The 21,827-nt window shown below is 40.3% G+C and overlaps 1 long non-coding RNA gene across 2 annotated transcripts in view; it reads right to left on the reverse strand.

Moving 5' to 3' along the window:
• Positions 1-21,544, reverse strand: part of LOC135115065 (uncharacterized) — a 229,456-nt gene extending 207,912 nt beyond the window's left edge. The window contains exon 1 of one of the 2 annotated variants that reach the window (XR_010275790.1): positions 21,509-21,544. This is a non-coding gene — a long non-coding RNA (uncharacterized LOC135115065). Of the gene's footprint in view, positions 1-5,002; positions 5,350-21,508 lie in introns of those variants that run through there. The other variant, XR_010275789.1, reaches the window with a different exon arrangement.
• Positions 21,545-21,827: the final 283 nt, after the last annotated feature.

A 21,827-nucleotide genomic window follows, 5' to 3' on the forward strand; every position in this document is an offset into this window, starting at 1 on the left:
TCTGCTGGTGCTGCTAATCAACACGGACTTGGTAAAGCTGCGAGCCGTCACCGAGACTCAAATGTTGCCAGCAAGCTGCAGCACGTCCCATTAATTATACAGTCAGAAAATCCGAGAACACACTGAATGACCTTCTCCCACACACACACACACACGTGCACGAATATTGTTAGTATCGTTATTATCATCATTACTATTATCAGCATCATCATACTTCCATAATTAGTATCTAGATTCACCCTTAATCAAAAAAAACACGTTTCTTTTCAGTACCATATACACTTTTCACAACTCAACGTCACCTTCCTCATTTTACTACCCGCTTCATTCTCCTGCTCCTCTTGTTCTTCCTTCCCCTCGTCCTCCTCTACTCTCTGCTCTGCCCCTCCCATTCCTAACCCTTGGGAATGGAACTCTCGTGTCGGGGAGGGAAAATACTACTCAGCGATCCATGAATTTGGGTCCGAAGCACGTGTTGACCGATAAAATATTTCCTGATTGGATTTTGAGTACAGTGCGGGGCCGGAGATGAAGGAAGGAGGAGGAGCTGGTGCGGGAAGGGGGAAAGATTCGGGTCAAAAAAGAGGTATAACAAAATGAAATGCCACTGTGATGGGGAGTGTAAAGTGGAGTGATAGTGGGGAAATTGAAGTATCGCGCTGATGGACATGAATATTGATGAAAACGATCAACGGAGGGGAAGAGATGGACACAAAAGCGCAATCGCGGAATGACGACTCAGATTGCAAAAATAGAAAAAAAGAAAAAAAAAGATAAAACCATAGAAAAAATATATATCGTTTCTTCATCCGTAATGTATAGAAAACGAGGACTTGAAAAGGCTGAGGGTAAACTTTAAAAAAAAACATTGAACTTCCATTGCCATTAACCTTGCAGGGCGGACAGGTGGCGAAGGGGATGCGTGAGATAATAACGGTATGAAAGCAGTGATTAGACGGAGGGGGACTGCAGGGCTCCTTTAAACCCAGAGAGAGAGAGAGAGAGAGAGAGAGAGAGAGAGAGAGAACCTTTCTAAGTCGACCTCCTTGTTAAGAATGCGAACCTAGTACAACCTTCGATCCAGCCTTTCTTTTCCCTCCTCCTCTGAATGCCACGGCTGCTTAAAACACACAGTCTCGGAGGCGAAAAGGGAAAACAAAATACAAAAGAAGTCTGCATAATTAAAGAACGCCTCCACCTACACACCTGCTCGAGTGGCACAGGTAAGGAAGATTAATTTTAACCGTGGTAACTTGAAACTTGACATCGGAAGGAAAGCTTATACCTGTGAAACTATATTTACCTGTATTCTGCCTCCTCCATGCCTTTGATTAATGTAGCAGGTTGTAGCAGGTAGGATCTGTCACTTCCCCCACACTCACACAACTCTAACAAGATGAAGATGTGGAAAAAGGAACATGTAAGGGAAAAGGGACAGAAAATTGTGGAAAAAGCGAATGTAGGACGAATGTAGGACAATATACAGTCTGGGAAAAGCAAAACAAATAGGAAAAATGGAAGACTTGAATAATATACGATGGAAATTTAATTGCTAGGGAAGAAATGGAAGAAAAAAAAGGTTAATGTAAATAGGAATTAAGAAAGAGTAATGAAACTCAAATACAGAAAATACAGAGTAAAAATACAGGGATGATAAAGAATTATGAGAGGGGAGGAGTGGAAAGAAGGGATGTAAGGAAGTGCATTATCTAGGGGAAGAAGAATGCACGAGGAGACGAAGAAGGGAACCAGCGGGACGCGCAACAGCTGAGGAAACAGTTGAACAGTTTACAGGGAAACTAATGGGCCTGCAGCTGTCTCATTTGCACGTTATGTTTCGCATCATTACGTGTTTGAAAAAAAGTGGTTACGAGTTTCTGCTTCGTTTATGGCGCATTTCCACCGACCTTTTTGTGGCACTTATGTCCTCGCCTTTCAAACTTTATGTACAGCGAGCCGACATCTGCCATCCACCACACCGCCACAACACGAAGGGGATGGACCGGAAACACATTGCCACCGCCATACTCCACTCACACACCACATCCTCAAGTACCGACAGTACATCACTACCTCTTGGAGCGCACGCCACATTCATCATAAAGTACCATACGCCACACCCTGCACACGCCATACTCACCTCACTCACACCAACACGCAATACCGTACCTTACACACGCACAAACACACACATATATATATACATACATATACATACATACATACAGACAGACAGACGCACGTACGCACGCACACTGTACAAAAGAACTCGCCAAAGAAAAGAATGTGATAAGCTGGAAACCCAAATACTGTTTCTTCGTTTTTTATTTTTATTTCTTTTCCTTCACGGTGGCACCTTCTCCTCTACCCCCCCCCCTCAACCCCAACCCTTACTGCTCCTCCCCCTCCATCCCTTCCTCGCTCTCCCGTCCTCCCCAGAGAGTTCCCGCCCCAACCTCTTCTCCTCCCCACACCCCGCCATCCCAGCCTTTCCCTCCTTCAATACTTTCACCTCGAAAACTTTCCGCACCTGCACTGGGAGGGAAAAAAGGGAAAATGAGACAGAGAAGGTGTCCTCTTACGTTATCCTGGTGCCAGAGGTAAGTTTTTTTTTCCGTGTGTGTGTGTGTGTGTGTATGTGTGTGTGTGTGTGTGTGTGTGTGTAACAGTATCCATGTATCTTTTCTTCCCCCCAGTTGCCTACTTTGCATTTTCTTTCCATATAAACGAGTCCCAGAGTACATCATGCCCCCACCGATCATCACTATTGCATTTGTACCACTTACGGTAATGGAATATAAGTAGCAGCAGCAGCAGTAGAAGAAGTAGAAGTAGTAGTAGTAGTAGTAGTAGTAGTAGTAGTAGTAGTAGTAGTAGTAGTAGTAGTAGTAGTATCGTACCATCGCTCAAGACACCCCGTTAACTCACAAAAATCTTCAGCAGCGTTGCCTCAGAAAAACTTTGTCTCACGAGTTTCGCTTTTACATTTTTTTTTTTTTTTTTATCAGAGGAAATTAATGTTCCCGGGCTGCCTGTCTTGTGCAGCCTGTGTCGGATCAGGTGTCTGGAGAGAGGCAACGCCCGCTGGTGGCTGGCTGGCCCATCTTTCCCTTAGAGGCTCCCCGTTCATCAGACGTTCTTTGTTGAAAACGTCGATCTTATACCGCAGCCCGCCGGTATTCATTGAGTTGTGTTCCGCCTCACAACTGTCTGTAATCTGCTTAGGGCCATGAATAGAGAAGCAGCCTGTAGATGAAGCCAGACGCCGCGCAACGCTATACAATTGATGGAGTGTTGATGAAAACCACTGAGGGGTTATTAAGGCGGTGGCTGTCTAACATTGTGCAGCATGAATACTACTACTGCTTCTAATACTAGTAGTAGTAGTAATAATAGTAGTAGTAGTCTCAGTCATTGCTGTTTTTATTGTCCTTATTACTTTCATTATTGTTACTGTTATCATTATTGGTATTTGCATTACTACTACAATCATTATTTTCCCGAGTTCGGTATCTGGGCATCCCTCACGTGCTGTAAAACAAGGTGGCTTACAAGATCAGGGCTGCAGTGCCGGGAGTCCTCCAGTCAGGGAAAAATTGTCTTACGAAATTAGGCAACAGCAGAAACCAGCATCTATTTTATCTATTAATTTATCTACCTACTCTAATAAAGATGGCGATGATGACGATAATAATAACAGTAGTAGTAGTAGTAGCAGTAGTAGTAGTAGTAGTAGTAGTAGTAGTAGTAGTAGCACGAGATGCCTCATTATGGCGAAGAGTTAACTACTAAGGATTTCAGGGGCAGTGTCAACTTTTTTTAATAACGTCTCAACAAAACGTCGGGGAAGGATTTAACTTTGGCAGCGGATGTTTGAGACCCCGACCTAATTGACAAAATTATGCTTTAGTGCCAAATGCAGATGATTAAGAGTAAAGTAAGGGTAAACTAAACTAAAATATTCAGATGCACGTAGCGAGGCTAGCTGTTGTCACGATACATGCCCCGCCCACAATTCAGGTCGTGACGTTGGTGTGACTTAACTATGACGTAGTAGTAATCACCGATTGGCAGTTTCTCTCTCTCTCTCTCTCTCTCTCTCTCTCTCTCTCTCTCTCTCTCTCTCTCTCTCTCTCTCTCTCTCAAACATTTACTGCTAAAGTTACATCCTTATCCGACGCTTTGAGACGTTATTTACAAAAAAAAAAAAAAGTCGGACGCTTCTCTTAAAATCTTTAGTTATCCCCAACAATCTGTGCTCTGTACTATTCGAGTTACTATGAACAGCAGCGAATCCCTCATTCTGCCACCGGGAATATAAGAACATAAGAACATAAGAAATATAGGAAGCTGCAAGAAGCGACCAGGCTTACATGTGGCAGTCCCTGTATGAAATATACCTACCTATTTCCACCTATCATCCCCATCCATAAACCCGTCTAATCTTCTCTTAAAGCTTCCTAATATCTTAGCACTAACAACAACACTGCCGCAGCACTACACGTTCCCATGACCAGCACAGCCTCTCAAATTGTAACAACACATTGAATGCAGCACTGTTGTCGCATACGAGTGTATTTATGCTTACATGTAATATCTAACAAAAGTATTTAAACTGGAAAGCATCGGCACAGGGTAATGCACTGACGGACACCTTTGGAAAGCATCGTATATTATGAGAATACCGCATCAGTCTGGGCGAGTCCATTACTGAGAGGATAACGATATTGTTGCTTCCCTGGCTAGTACATGATTAGTAACAGATCATAGGAAGCTGATGCACGATAACTAACTAAGAAACAATAATATAGGAATGATAAATATCCTGTCGGGAACAATAAATAACCTGAAGGGAACAAGCAACAAGGCGAAAAAGGAAGACTGCTCTACCCTCACCCTCAGGCATACTCTGGTTCCGCCACTCACAACACTAGCCCATAACCACACTTCCTACACACTCAGCCTTGCTCTCAGGACTTTCCAACACCCATGGAACACTCACCTCCTTCCTGAACAGCTGAAGTGCCCCAACAAGCTTTAGCTATAACTGAAGAAGCTAAATTGATGAACGTCCCGCTCGACACAATACACACCAGATTACGTAGCTTGGCGCTGACTGCCCAGAGTTACCAGCTTACTAGTGCTAAGTGTTGCCAGTTCAGTGGTGTCTGCTTCTCTCAGCTGCTAATGACGTGAGACTACCTGGCCGATAAAAATACTGACCTCACCGAATAGCACAATAGTTATTTCACTCAGCTACACTTTAGGAAGACCTTAGAGATCATTCATAATAGTAATTTCGAAACGGCAAAATATGAGACGAAATAATACCTGCGCAAGGATAACTGTTGGTAATAGAAGAAGAGTGAGGCGCGTTATTCAGGGATGACTGGGGATGGCGCCACATTTCAATCTATGACTAGTGATTAATCGTTCCCTTTCTCCCTCTCATCGGTATGAAACTTCCTCAAAGATTATTGTATTTTCGTATAATAGTGATGAATGGTGAGAGAGAGAGAGAGAGAGAGAGAGAGAGAGAGAGAGAGAGAGAGAGAGAGAGAGAGAGAGAGAGAGAGAGAGAGAGAGAGAGAGAGAGAGAGAGAGAGAGAGAGAGATAATGGATGTATGAAGGATAACAACTCCACCTGGTACATAAGAGACGTGTTAATTCAGATATTATGTACGTCTACCACTCACATTTACTTCGCCTGCCACCACCAACACCACCACCCCCCCTAGGGAACTTCATCATCTCCTTCACTACAACAACAACAACAACAACAACAACAACAACAACAATAATAATAATAATAATAATAATAATACCACCACTGGCGTCTAGCTACATTATAGTTTAAGTACCATTGCTCCATGCGGACTGCTCGCTCTTACGCTTATTATTATTATTATTATTATTATTATTATTATTATTATTACTATTAATATTATTATTATTATTATTACTATTATTGTTGTTGTTGTTGTTGTTGCTGTTGTTGCTATTGCTCTTGTTGTTGGTAGCATTACACTACTGTGCAATAATAATAGTAATAATAGTGATAATAATAATAATAATAATAATTTTAAGAAGAAGAAGAAGAAGAAGAAGAAGAAGAAGAAAAAAAAAAAAAAAAAAGACGAAAACAAAGACAGAAAGAAGCAGAGTAAGCTGAAGACAGGAACAAGAAGACAGCCTCGTAACTTGAAGGTCTCGCGGCCACAACAACACGGCGTGATACAAGTTATGATTGCAGCAGCCTTTCCCCTTCCTGCTGCCTGCCACACTGGCATTCTTTTCCGCCCCTATCACTCTTCATTCTGAGCTGGTCTTCATTCTTCATAAACTTCCATCACTCCACTGTTACTTCCTTTCATTCCTCCTTCCTTCCTCCTACTCCTCCTCTATTCCTCATTTTTTCCTCTTCCTACTACTACAATCTACGCATTTCAGTCTTGGAAATACAGAAGCAAGATGAGTGAAGGCAGAATAAGAGAGGACGGGAAGAAGATTAAGGATGAAAGATGCGATTAAGATAATGAAGTGAAATATTTAAATAGAAATTAATCCTTTCATTGCTAAACACCCATAATTACACACAGTTCTTCAGACACTTTTTGCTGCAACCACCTCAATAGTTTTGTCTCCTTAACGATGCTTCTTTGCTTGCCCTGTGCCTGTTCAAGCCTTTCTGTGTCCGTTAGCATCCATTTTCCTTCTTGATGAAAGCTTGCCTATATTCAACTTGTTTCTGGTTCTGCACCATAAGAACGAAATTAACTTATTCTCCTCTTTCTTCTGTTTGTCATTAATATTTTCACAGTTCCCTGAATATTAAGGAAGGACGACCATAACAGTGAAAGGATTAAGCCGAACAGTTATTGTGAGGAGAAAATTGTCCAAGATTTATCCTTAGTACGGTACTGGTAATGTACGAATTAATGAAACGAGGAAAAAAAAAACATGGTCGGTAAATATAAAACCACTCTCCGAGGCGCGCACTTCAGGGGAACAAATCCATAAGAATAAGTTGGAGTATGCGCGCACAAAGGCACAAAAGAAAAAAAAAAAAAAAAAGAGAGAAAAGATGAAAGAGCAAAAAAATGTGTCCGTAAAAGTAATAAAATGCGAAGTTCCTTTAATGAAAAGAATTCAAAGGTGAAGAATATTAAATTAAGAATTCCGCGTGAAAAGAGAAGAAGGAAGCGGTAAGGATGAAGGGAGATGAGGAGGAGACCAATGAAGGAGGGCGAGGGGAGGTAAAATGAGTCGCCCACCACAGTGACCTTTGATGGAGGAGACAAACAAACTCCTTCCCTAACTATGCACGCACCGATGTTCTGCTCGCGGGAGAGAAAACTTCTTACTAACTGCTCACCTCTCCTTCTCACTTTCCTCGCCTCATTCTCCTCATGACCATCTCATGTTCCTCCTCCTTCTCCTCCCCCTCCTCCCACTCCTACTAAACCTCTTCCTCCTCTTCATCTTCCTCCTCCTACTATATTATTTTCATTTTTTTCATGTAGGTTCTCTTCTCCCTCCTCCTCCTTCTTCTCCCCTACCTCCTACTCCTTATCTTCTTTTTTTTTCTGGATAATTATGCATTATATTATTTTTGCATCATCCCGTCTTTTCTCCTGTGTTGTTTTAACATTATCTACCTCACTTTGTTCAGTCTATCAGACAAAAAATTGCAATGTAAACAAAAAAAAGTTCTGTCTTTTCTAATCTATTGCGATGAGTTGCATGAATTTTCATATTGCCCTTTTTTTTCAAGTCTTAAGTGTGGAAATACAAACGTAGCTATTTTATTTACTAGTTTTTTTTTTTACACTTTTTAACTGATTTCATTTTTATTATTATTATTATTATTTATTTTTTTTATTTTTTTTATTTTTTTTACACTTTGCATTTTGTTTCGTCCGCAATTCTGGAGTGAAATGTGCAAAAGTCAAGTCACACTGAGGGAATACATGATGCCGCCTCCATCTGCGCGGCTCTCAAAAATTCACCAAAGTATCTGCCTCATTAATACTTACTGATGAATAATGCTTGGCTATAATGACAAATAAAGCTTGACTCATATTTCATGCTCAGTTCTCCTCCTCCTCCTCCTCCTCCTCCTCCTCCTCGAAGTTTTCTCCCCCTTTTCCTTATCCTCTAAATCCTTCTCTGAGTCTTCCTTTATCATGTCTCCCTTTTGCCCTTCATCATTATCACGATCATCAACATCGTCATTATTATCATTATCTCTTTTGTTTCCTCCTCCTCCTCCTCCTCCTCCTCCTCCTGGTCTTTACGTTACTCGCGCTTCTATCTATATTCATCCCTCGTCATCTGAATCCTCCCGATGATGATGATGATGATGACAAAAGTTGAGAAAAGAAGCAAATGTGGAAAAGCAAAAAGAAACACAATAAAAGATAACGCAATAGAGAACGAGTGAGTGGTGAGCAAATATGATTAAGAAATTAAGAAAGTCTAAAAAAAAAAGAACATAAAAGGAAGAATTTTAAAATGTAGAATAAAGAATAGCAAGGAAGGGAGGAGGAAATAGAATAGTGAAGTCATCGCAGACAAAGAAGGAAAGGAAAAGAAAAAAATTATAAAGTTTTAAAAGACAAAAGTAAGAATTATGAGAGAAAAAGGGTAGAAAAAAATTTAAAAAGGACAAAAGTAAGAATTAAAAGAAAAATGGAAAATTGGAACCCTCACCTCTTCCCTCGCTCACTCCTCTCTCTTTCTCTCAACTCTCCCCCAGCAGTAGCATGAGGCAGACCCAGCTATCTGTGCCCCGGCAATAAGATTCAAGAGCTCTCCTCTCTGTATGGGAGAATCACCCTTAAGTTAACAAGCACCTCAGTTCTTTCCTTCCCCGCCTTGCCATTATTTCAAGGACACTTAAACCTCACTGCTCATTAAAATAATCTTTTCATGTATCCCTTCTATCACTTGACGCTATCATTTATTTATCACTTTCCTGCAGTTTGTTTACGTACCTCTCTCTCTCTCTCTCTCTCTCTCTCTCTCTCTCTCTCTCTCTCTCTCTCTCTCTCTCTCTCTCTCTCTCTCTCTCTCTCTCTCTCTCTCTCGTGATACCGTTGCTCTTCCTCCTCAGGTTCTCGGTGACTTTAATTTAACTCGTCATTAAGATGATTTATGCGGCTCCTATTTCATCTATTGCATTAATGCTTTTATTCCCTTTACTGATGACCTTGCATTGTTTTTACCATTAAGAATGAGCACATTAAATAACTAGCACAGGGAAGCACACACACACACACACACACACACACAGCTATATATGTAGAAGGTATGGATTCTCACCTGGAAGTAAGTATTGCCATATTAACACTGGAAAAATACCATGAACTGAAAACGTGTGGCTTATTCACAGTACAGGCAATATCCCAGTTATTCGACACTATGAAGGTCAACAAGGGAAGAAAAAGCGACGATTTATTGAAATGAGAAAAGCTTGCAGACGAAAATTAAGAAAAACATGAATTTATACGCGATATATTTCAACTCGGGTAGGAGAACTTGACATGCAGAAAAAAAAAAAAAGTTGTAGAGAAAAAATATAAGTAAATTGTCGACAGTAGGAAAAAAAACTAAACTGTAGATAAGAAATATGAGCTATAACTAGAAAATAAGGATCAAGATTAAGAGAAGTATGAACTGCAGATGACAAATATGGACTGTAGATAAAAAAAAAAAAAACTGTATGAGCTGTAGATATGATTTGTGGAATGCAGACAAAAGTACGGATGTAGATCAAAGATAATGACGTAGATAAAAAAAAAAAAAAGTTTACTAATAAAATCAAACACAAGATAAAAAATGTATTGAAAGAAAATAAAAAAAATGTATAAAGTGTCTTTAGATAAAAAAAAAAAAAAAAAACGCCTACAGATCAAATAGATAAATATTACAGGAGAGAGAAGCTTTAATTGTCAACCTATTAGTGGGAATATAAGTTTTACAGTTCGGGTCACATGTCACAGCGAGTCTACGGCTGCCACCACCTGACCTACTAAGGCAAAAGGCAAGACCTGCACTCAGCCACACTGAACACAAACGCACACCCATTAACGTTTTCCTGGCCTGTTTTATTTTCCTTCCACTTTTTTTTTCATATCATGTAAAAAAAGACAATGATTTAACATAGCGTATTTGTATAAAATTTCCTGTAACGAAAATCAAATAATGTCTTTGTTTTCCCTCTCTCTCTCTCTCTCTCTCTCTCTCTCTCTCTCTCTCTCTCTCTCTCTCTCTCTCTCTCTCTCTCTCTCTCTAGCAGGGCCAGAGCATCGATCTCCAGGTACACACAACACACCTGTGGCTCGCGTGAAGTACACTGGCGCCACACATATTAACACTTCTCTGCAAAGAAACCAACTCAATAGCACGCGAAGTCATGTTATTGACGGTCAGGTTATCAATATTCCACTTAATGGGGTGAATGTAGTAGTACGTTAAATTAAGCGCTGAAGGGTGTAGTGACTCAGCTAATATCGCACATTTTTTTTTTTTTTATTATCATTATTTCCTGTTTGTATTTTTTGTCTGTGCGTGAGAGAGAGAGAGAGAGAGAGAGAGAGAGAGAGAGAGAGAGAGAGAGAGAGAGAGAGAGAGAGAGAGAGAGAGAGAGAGAGAGAGAGAGATTGAAAGGAAAAAAGAAAAGAAAAAAGAAAAGTAAGATTAAAGAGCAAGAGAAAAAAGCAAATAAAAGTAAAATAAAAGAATACAAACACGCAGATTATCGACTAAAATATTACAAGATCACAGCAGGAAGCGGAACACTCTCTCCGTCAAGCAAGTCCCGCCACTTCCTCGCCCGTGTCGGCATTATAACACCTGCTGGGGCGCATGATGCTTCTTACTACCATCCACTGAGTCTGAATACCACTGCACACCACGCCACCATCTTAAGGTCGTACCTGCACGTACCCAAAGCAGGGACAGGTACACACGGTTAAAGAAAAAAAAAAGTATCGGTTTACAGGGTGTCCGATGCCTACCGTAAACATTAGAGCAACCGCTGATGATGTGGGAGGGTTGGCATGCCTGGCTGCAGCTCGTTCATAAAGTTCGAACCACTCAGCGATTGTTTCATAACGCCGATCCTAAAACATGCCATACACTGCCAAGAGGTGTATGTGATTATCTTCGTATCATAATCATGCAAGTCACCATGGAAACGTCACAGGCGACACGCAGAGTTACCAGCGTGTATTAAGTCGGCCACTACTTTTCATTGTCCTTTGTTCCGTGGTGTCAGAATGATCCATACAAGTGGTACATCGATACTTTTTTTACTGTGTGTAAGAGGCAAAGATACGAGGGACTGGTAGGAGGGACAGGTATGAGGGACAGGTACGAGGGTCAAGTAAGAGGGGCAGGTCCGAGGTAAAGGTACGAGGGACTGGTAGGATGAACAGGTATGAGGGACAGGTACGAGGGTCAAGTAAGAGGAACAGGTACGAGGCAAAGGTACGAGGGACTGGTAGGAGGGACAGGTATGAGGGACAGGTACGAGGGTCAAGTAAGAGGGACAGGTACGAGGCAAAGGTACGAGGGACTGGTAGGAGGGACAGGTGTGAAGGACAGGTACGAGGGACAAGTATGAGAGACAGGTAGAAGGGTGGCGTTCAGCATTACGGAAAATCGTATGATGTTAAAAGAAAGGTATGTTCGAAGTCGAAGATTTGATGTGTATGAGAGTATCTGTTTGGAAAGGTAATGATGTAAGATGGTTGTCGTATTTATTAACAGACATGAAACTCTTGAAAATTAATACAAAAAATGACGGTGAGATGAACGAATAACTAACACGTTCTTTTACGCAACAATGGAAAATTATGCTAATCATTATGGTATCAATCAAAAGCTAAGGATTTAAAGTACAATAAGAAAAAATTAAAAGGCGAAAGAAAGTAGGAAAAAATATCACAATCCTTGTAGGTGTAAAATAAAATCAATCGCATGGTAGCTTAAATAAATTCACTATCACCATTTTGCTTGTACATTCAGATACTCAAGCGTCCAGTAATGTTGTCTTCTTTACCCAGTGTGCACAGCGCCATCCTTCCTTCCCTCACGCCTCGGTCCCGCTGACAGCCTCGCTCGCCTCACTCCTCACCGCTTTCCCCAAACGCTCATTCCAATCATGAGTCTTACGATGAATGTAATCCCTCAACATTTCGCGCCGCTGTAAAACCTTTCGCTACCTTCGCCATATTGCACTTTCCAGGTAATTTACATGCCGAACGGAAATTCACCTACCTTTTTTTTCACAAATTTACATTTTAATATGTCCTGTTATTCAGTCACCAGTAAATGAAAATGTTCAGTATGTCTCTTTTAGCGGTGTCCTACTTTCTATATACTCATACTTTTCTATCGTTCCATCTATATTGATATACACATTTATCTATTCTTTTATATATATATATATATATATATATATATATATATATATATATATATATATATATATATATATATATATATATATATATATATATATATATATATATATATATATATATATATATATATATATATATATATATATATATATATATATATATATATATATATATATATTCTATTCTCTCGTGTGTGTGTGTGTGTGTGTGTGTGTGAGTGTGTGTTGTCACTCCCATGCTCACAAACAGCAAAGAGGAAGAACACACCTCGGCACTAACTACACTTGAAAGGAATAGAAAGGCGCCATGTCTGCGCTGCTTCCTGAAACATTTCAATTTTCCGTTGAAGACACTTAATGCAGCACATCTACCAACACAGCACGCTCGGAATACAGAAAGTGCTCTCCGTTCTCCATAACCTCCTGGCCACACACACACACACACACACACACACACACACACACACACACACACACATGCATGAGAGAGAGAGAGAGAGAGAGAGAGAGAAGAGAGAGAGAGAGAGAGAGAGAGAGAGAGAGAGAGAGAGAGAGAGAGAGAGAGAGAGAGAGAGAGAGAATGTGTGTGGAGAGACGAGGAATGAGAGAAAGAACTTGCCATAAAACTTCCTTTTCTTTAATTACGTGAATAATATATTTTTTTTCCACAATATTGTGCATGAAGCGTACTTTTTACAAGAAAGTCAGTCAGTCTATTGCATGCGAAAATGTAATCAAGGCACCATGTCCAATTACTCTCTTCTCTTCTCTCTCTCTCTCTCTCTCTCTCTCTCTCTCTCTCTCTCTCTCTCTCTCTCTCTCTCTCTCTCTCTCTCTCTCTCTCTCACTGCTGAATCAGCGGATCATTTCACAAAGGTGTGTCTCCTAATTAAAAGATGAAATCGTCTCCGGAACGCGCTTCAGTCATCCTCCTCAAGTCGACACGATGATAATATTCTTCCTTGCGTCTTGCCTTCAAGGAGTGTGCCAATGAGTAATAGAGTTTTAGGTAACTTTTACTATTATAATTAATTCTAGTACCATCATTATTGTAGTTATCATTATCATCATTATCATCATCGTCATTCATATATGTGTCGCTTCACTAAGTAAGTACGTAGTAACATGAAACGCAGAAGCTTCTACCAGATCGAAAATAACTACCAAAAAATATTTCAGATTTATTATTTTTTTCGTTGATTTGAGAAGTCCATTCGGTGGAAAAATAGAGAAATATGGATCATTTTTTGCAACTTTTGGTTATTTCCATCGTCGAAAAAAGTCCTGTCTATATTTGAATTCTCTATTTGTTGTAACACGCCTCTAAAAAATAAGCAAAGGAACAGTGAATTTCCTCCACTTTTATTGCCTCAGCTACACGCCCGTTGGGAAGGATGGGTAATGAACTATGTGAGGGAAGAAACATCAGCGTCCCTTTGATGAGAACGAAAACATTTGAACAGAAGGGAGCAAAGTAGCAATCAGGAATGTATTGAAATTAGTGCTGGAGGGAGGCGGGAGCACGTGTGTTGTGATGACGCTCGTGTGATTAGCAAGCATCACTTTGAACTAGGAAAATTATGGGTCGAGGCTGGACGTTCATGGGGGAGTATCAGGACATCTGAGCATTAAAGAAAACGTTCGATATTTTACCGTTTCTTTCATCTACAGCCTTCACTCGTGATCAAAGGCTCCAGATACGATATAGAAAAACAAGAAAAAAAAAGAAGGAATGCTAAAAGGATGCACACGGAATGGCAGATACTGAATACAAGGCAGACAAAAAACAAATAACGATATGGCAAGGGGATGCAGAATGACAGACATTTTGATAGACATCGTGACAGCCAGACCAACCATCAAACACTACAACCAAACTAGACAGTGAAGAGATAACAAGACATTAACATCATCTATCTAATTAGTAAGTACAAACTGTGTCCTCTCATTACACTTGCTCCAGTGATCAAAGGCAACAACGGTAAGGAGAAAGACAAAAAAAAGAAGAAAAAATGCCTTTCCAAGTACGTGTTTTCCTGAGCAAGTTCTCCAACACTTTCCAACGCAAAATTCCTACACAGGGCTGAGGGCGAGGCAAGGCCAGGACACTCACGAAAATCTACATAATTTGCTAGCCTTCCCCCGAGACTGGAGTGGAAGAAAGTAAAGGTTGGAGTATATACGGTGCTGAATAATGCCTATCATTACATTTTTTTTTATATACACGTACGTTAATTCTGTATATCTAATACCACAGGATATTTGAGTTGTTATTGTACTTTTTGGGGGAGAGACAATTGAGCGGCTTTTCACGTAAAATATATAAAAAAAGCTTATTTTTCCGCAGCTTTGATAGTCGTGCACCTATCGCCTTGTGTGTGTGTGTGTGTGTGTCCCAGGCGCACCGTACACTTGATCTCTTCACCTGCCACTAGGATCCAACACTTCCCTAGACAGAAAACAAATTAGCATACATGAGGAAAAGTGATTCCCGAGTGGCAGGAAATTTAATCTTGAAAATCTAAAAGGCTGCGGAATTCACGTCCTTCGGACTTTTTTTCTTTTCTGTGCCTCTGTTAATAGTGGCATTAGTGAACGTTACGAGGGACAGGATGGAAAATGTACTCGTATATAAGGAAGTGTGAATATGTGTGTGTGTGTGTGTGTGTGTGTGTGTGTGTGTGTGTGTGTGTGTGTGTGTGTGTGTGTGTTAATGTTTCACATTTTACTGTAATTAATATATAATAACGATAATACTATAGTGATGGTTATGATAGTAGTAGTAGTAGTAGTAGTAGTAGTAGTAGTAGTAGTTTTTGATGCTATTATTATTATTGTTGTTGCTGTTGTTGTAGTTGTTGTTGCTGTAGCGGCAGTAGGAGCGGAGGGAGAAAGCAACAACAGCAACTACAACAACAACAACAACAACAACAACACGGATCATCTAAGCAAAAGGAAAAGGCAGACACGTTTCTACCTGCCGTGTCCTGAAGGCTTAGGAAAGCAGTGTGGCAGGGAACCCCCGAGTCCCCCATCCCCGCTACACACTCCCGGAAATAACACACACATAAAATACAAGCAGTGTTGAAAGCGGCTGATGTACAAGTCGTCGGAATTTGGCTTCTGCTCTCGTGTGGCAAGATAGAAGCGCCTCTTTCTTATAAACTGACGAAAGTGGTGAAGGTGACACCATTGACTGTACGGAGGAAGGAGAGATGGTGGTGATGGTGGTGGTGAAGAAGAACAAGAAGAAGAAGAAGAACAGCAACAACAACAACAACAACAACAACAAAACGAAGATGATGGCAATGATGATTGGTGATTACGATTATGGCCATGATGTCATTAATGATGATGGTGATGATGATGATGATGATGATGATGATGACGTCAACGGTTTAATTATTCCCCTAAACTACAGAGCGTAATATTAAGGAAGTTTTGATAATTACGACTATTAAAAGTTATATTCAGCACACAAATCCATAGTGCTGGTGAGTGGGGTCATTTCATCCCGCGTAACACACAACACAGTGAACATTATTTCTATTTTATTGTTGTCCTGTCAGCGTGGCGAAGTAATGATCGACTATTCCGTCAAAAGGTAGGTTTCATTCTGGGTTTCACGTTGATATAATGGTACCAACTGGTGTGCCAAGTGTGGAAGTGTGCAGGTTGTAGCTTACGAGTCACGGCGGTGGGAGAACATTGTTGGTACTATATTCCACTGGTCATTGCATACAGGGGCACGAAAAAACACAAAGAAAGAGTAAGCAACAAGACTACAGGCCACAAAAGACATTGTTTGTAATACCCTTAAACATGAGCTGCTTCAATACACTTCAATTAAATTAGCTAATATTTTGTAACTTCCTTCTGCAATCAATTTTCAGGAGCAGTACACTGAGCTGGATTTCTCTCTCTCTCTCTCTCTCTCTCTCTCTCTCTCTCTCTCTCTCTCTCTCTCTCTCTCTCTCTCTCTCTCTCTCTCTCTCTCTCTCTCTCTCTCTCTCTCTCTCTCTCTCTCTCTCTCTCTCTCTCTCGTTTTCTGTATCCTTAACAAAAATCCTCGACCCGATAAAATATGAATAACAAAAGCTACCATACCTAATCTAAAAATAAGAAACGTAGCGTAATATATTTCAAAACGACTATTATGTAACTGGAACGGCTGTGGGAATTGATGTTTCTTCTGGTAGTAACTCCTCCTGTGTTGATAATGGCACATCTATAAAAGGGGAATAGAGTGAGTGGGCGGCAGGTGTGGCGGAGACCAGGTGTGTGTGTGGCTTGCGTTCACTCGTCGCTATTATGATGAGGATCCCACACCTGCTTTAACATTATACACTTGTGAGGAAAAAACCAAGTAGCTGGAACAATTAATGGATCGTGTGTTGCAGCGGCGATATTTATTGTTTGTGGCGAGTGGTTATCCAGTACTAACGCTAGCAGCATAATTCAATGCAGATACAACTCTATCAGCAATGATATTCTTAATAACAATGGTAATAACAATAGTAGTGGTAGTAGTAGTAGTAGTAGTAGTAGTAGTAGTAGTAGTAGTAGTAGTAGTAGTAGTAGTAGTAGTAGTAGAAGTAGTAGAAGTAGTGATAGTAGTAGCAGTAAGATGATTATTTTTATAATAATAATTTCTACTGCGAGTTTAATTATCAACATTGCTTATACTATTAATACTACCATTAGTACTACAATTGCCACCACCACCACCACCACCAACGCTACTACTACTATTACTACTTTGCAATCATGTGGCCTCTCCATTATGTGATGTCATACTCGAGTGTACCTGTGCCAAAAGAAGGTAAGAAAGAAAATTAGCAAACACAACACGTACACTTTATGAAACCTTACTATCAGAATATTCAGGCTATTTTCATTTCTGCATTTATGTTTAAAACTAACACACATTTTGTTTCATATATCATCTTGCAATTTTCATTCTGTTTACTCCATTATCAACTTTTCTCCCTGCTTTCCTGCCTGCCTCCCTCTCTCCCTGTCCTCCCAGCCTCTTTGCCTCTCCCTTCCTCTCTTCCTCTCTCACTCCCTCCCGCCGAGGTCAAGAGGTTCCTGGTTTGGGTTTCTGCACGTCTCACCTCTTCTTCCTGCCTCAGCCTCAAGTTTTTGGTATAATGATGTGAGTTTTGAACTATAATAACCCAAATGTTGCAAATTAGTAATGTGATCATGTAATTTCTATTCTTTATTGAGAAAAGTCTCAAAGTTTGTTCTCTTTCTCTATACTGCATACAAATATTGTTTCTTTTATTTATTATGTGGTTGTGCGTTAGTGCCATTTTCATATAAGTGACTTTAGAAATATACAGTGAGTGCCCAGGCGTGTTTAATATGAAGGCAGTGCAGCCTGACGGGCAGCGCAAAGGAGAGAAACAAACAGGAGAGGCAAGGCAGTGTAGGTTGAATTTCAGGGGGGAAGAGGAAATGGAGAGAAAGGGAATGTTGGTGGCATAACTGAGTGTTCAGGCGGAGGGTGAAGCACTGAAGATTAAAGTGTGACTGCGTAATGTGCTATGCTGATAGGGAACTGTAGGTTATCACGAATATTAGAGCGTGGTAGCAGTTACGTTAATCTGGTGGAAACCTTTAAGTCTTCACTGTGGGATTGATAAATTATTGCTACTGCAGATTTTTTTTTTTTTTTTTTTTTGTCATTATTCTTTCATTTATATTTATCATCACATGTCAAGAAGATTGTCAAAGGCGACAAAAATATTAACTTCTATTAATTGTCTCTCCCCACAAAGAAAAACTATATTTTAAAAGTCTTAGTCAATTTAGTGCTAGAAGTGTCAAGATGCTCCTAAATAATTAGTCTTAGTTGGGAAGAAAAGACACGAAGAGCAGAGAGTTCCGGGCATTAACAGTTATTAATCTGTAAATCCCATTCTATCTCACATCTTTTGAGTCATTCATCTTACAACCATGCAAGATAAAGGTTAACCCTCACCTTCGCTGCACCATCTACCGGGAGGCTGCAGGTGTTGATGCTAAATATGGTGTTCATTAATTATACTTGTGTGACAGGTGGATGGTGAAAGGTGACGTGATGCGAAGCAGGAAGTTTGACAATGTAAGCAAGAGAGAGAGAGAGAGAGAGAGAGAGAGAGAGAGAGAGAGAGAGAGAGAGAGAGAGAGAGAGAGAGAGAGAGAGAGAGAGAGAGAGAGAGAGACCTGGGGAGATGGGGAGAAGCTAATGGCATAATACATTAGTGAGTGTTAGTGATCTGATAAATTAGATGCATTGCGCCAATCTGCGTAGTTCATAACACGGGATAAAAAAATAAAAAAACTTGGACCGGTGTGTAGTTTTATCTTGCCGCTTGCACTGTAGCCTACGGGTTTTGATACGTACGTTTCGTACATACGTTGATTCGTGAAGTTTCGTTCTGATTTGTGAAATAAAGAAAGCCATGAACAGTAAAGAAGGATGGGTAAGCAGCACGCGTCACTCATAAAGGAAACAAAAAATAGTGGTAACATAATGAAAACGGAATAACCTTGTCGTTACTGCAACACACCATGACGGAGCCACCGCCGTCTCGCCCCGCCACCTTGACATGATTAACCTGCCCTACCTCCTGCACCGCCGCCCTGCTCCAGGTGACAGCCAAAGTGGCTCCCTGTAATGACATCAGAACAAAGGAGACGTTAAAACTACAGCAATGACAGGACGATGAAGCACCGTATTGTGCAGGAAGGTTACCGTAGCACTGAACTGTATTGTGTGAATAATGTGACGCGATCACCAAGTGCTTTAGCGTCATTAAGGGAATTAACTTGTATAATGAAGGAGACATGGTGTTCAGGGGAAGACTGAAGTAGGGACGAAGGCTGAGCTCCATCACACCCGTCAGGGCGCAGCGCCGCCACCTCGCGTCACAATGCATGGAATTCTTATTTTTTTGTTGCGCCACACTTGTATAAAAATGTATGCCTTTGTATAAGCCAAACCCGCAATGCAGCAGTATCTACCTTAGGTTCAAAAGAAACAGTCAATGGTACACTCAGGGCAGGTGAGGGTGCTGCGTGTCGAGGTGCCGCATGCACTGACGGGCTGCCGCCATTCGCCAAAATTTTCAAACGCTCATTTACATATACGTACGCAACGCAAATATAACCATGTGAAGAGTAAAAATACATTTGGTCAAGACATGATAGAAAACAAAGCTAATATTCATCCAGAATTTAGGATAAGTAAAATTAATGCTGCAAAAGCTAACCAAGATAACATGCAGCAATACCATCTGACTTGAAAATAAAGAAAAAAAGTTTAAGGAAGTAATACGAAAAAAATATCAAAGCAAAACAGCGGAACTACACAATGAATAAGCACATCGTACTAAGAAGGGAAGAAATCAACAGGCAAAACTCCAAAATTAAAATGATACGGCACAAAATGAACTCTGCGACAAAAACTAGGTTTAGAAAACGGAAATGTGAAGGTGGCAAAAACAACCATTACTGAAAGGGAAAATAAAACACAGAATGAAAGACCACTTGAATAGCAGTAACATTTGTCTTAATTACGTAGGAATAAAATGGTGAGAAAGATGAAGGACTGTGTATATACATATATTCTTTCCACGTCACTCTCCTGCCACTAAGTATATCAGGGGGAGCAGCAGGAGCAATAACACGTGGAGGAGTGTGGCCATCAAGATATGAGCGAAGGATAATGTTGCTGATGGCGAGTGTTTTGAATGACGCACGCAGGGAGGCCAGTCACGGATTACCCCAGATGTTCCCTCAATGCAAGCACCAGAAGAGGCCGCCCGAACCGTGGTGCGCGGCAATAATAATAATGATAATAATAATAATAATAATAATAATAATAATAATAATAATAATAATAATAATAATAGCGTTTCATAGGTAAAGTGATCCAAGAGAACTAAATAACTGTTTACCTTTAATGACATTTTCCCAAAAAACTACTACTGATAAATTCACAAAAAAAAAAAAAAAAAAATCACAAAAAAAGATAAAAGTAAGGATTTAGAGGATTTAAAGACAGCCAGCTATACATGATGAAACAACGGATCACGAAGACCACAATACATAATACATAAAACATAATAACTCTGTGTGTGTGTGTGTGTGTGTGTGTGTGTGTGTGTGTGTGTGTGTGTGTGTGTGTGTGTGTGTGTGTCTACATGCGCTTCCAGGAATCGTGTCTCTCTCTCTCTCTCTCTCTCTCTCTCTCTCTCTCTCTCTCTCTCTCTCTCTCTCTCTCTCTCTCTCTCTCTCTCTCTCTCTCTCTCTCTCTCTCTACTTCTCATCTATTTACACACACACACACACACACACACACACAGAGAGAGAGACAGACAGAGAGAGAGAGAGAGAGAGAGAGAGAGAGAGAGAGAGGAGAGAGAGAGAGAGAGAGAGAGAGAGAGAGAAAGACAGACATGCAGAGAAACAGTCAGAGTGTGGGTAATGTTTCCCAAGGCCTTTATCAAACGGTCCATTGACACCTGTGAAAATTAAGGCAACTATGCATACAGGTGATTAGTGAAGCTCCCTTAATTGTCTCTCTGCTAATGAGAAACACGGGTGTAAAAACCTCCTCTAATTGGCACTCATTTTGATTCTGCAGGTGTAAAAGGTTCCCTACATTTTCTGTTGATGTATGTCTCTCTCTCTCTCTCTCTCTCTCTCTCTCTCTCTCTCTCTCTCTCTCTCTCTCTCTCTCTCTCTCTGAAAAAAAAAATAATAATTATAAATGAATAAATAATGTAAAAAAAAACAAAATCTCTCTCTAAAAAAAGTGAAAGTGAAAGCGTAGGGCGGTGACTAGCTCCTGCTTCCGTGAGATGGACAGAATGGGGATGAGAGCAAAATTGAAGTTAATTTTCAAAGATGTAGAAAGAGACGTCTTTCGCATGCATATTTAAAATGAATAAATAAAGAAGAATCTGATGTATACGTAACCAGATTTAATACAAAGGTTTATGCTGGCAGACAAAGAATAAGAAATTACATCACTGGCTAGAATCAATTAAATGACGGAAAACTAAAACACCCTTTGGCTTTACCTGTTTCAAATGGAGCCTCCTTCCTCTTTTCCCACTAACAATGATACACCTCCTGAAGAAGAAATTCGAGATGGGCGTAAAAAGTGAGGAACGGAGTCGGTAAAAGGACACTCTTTGAGCAAAATATTTATACCAGATATTGTGAAAAGCTTTTTATGTTTAAATCAGCAGCAAGTGTCACTGAATAGCAGCAAAGAGAATCACTAAAATAACTAAATGACGTTATTTTTATCTTCTATCATAACCCGTCCTAGCAATGAAAGGCAGGAAGTTCACAGAATCATTCAGAGTCAAGTGTTTAGACAAGAATTTAAGGAAA

Source organism: Scylla paramamosain, chromosome 28 (assembly GCF_035594125.1).
Source record: "Scylla paramamosain isolate STU-SP2022 chromosome 28, ASM3559412v1, whole genome shotgun sequence".
Classification (NCBI taxonomy): Eukaryota; Metazoa; Arthropoda; class Malacostraca; order Decapoda; family Portunidae; genus Scylla; species Scylla paramamosain.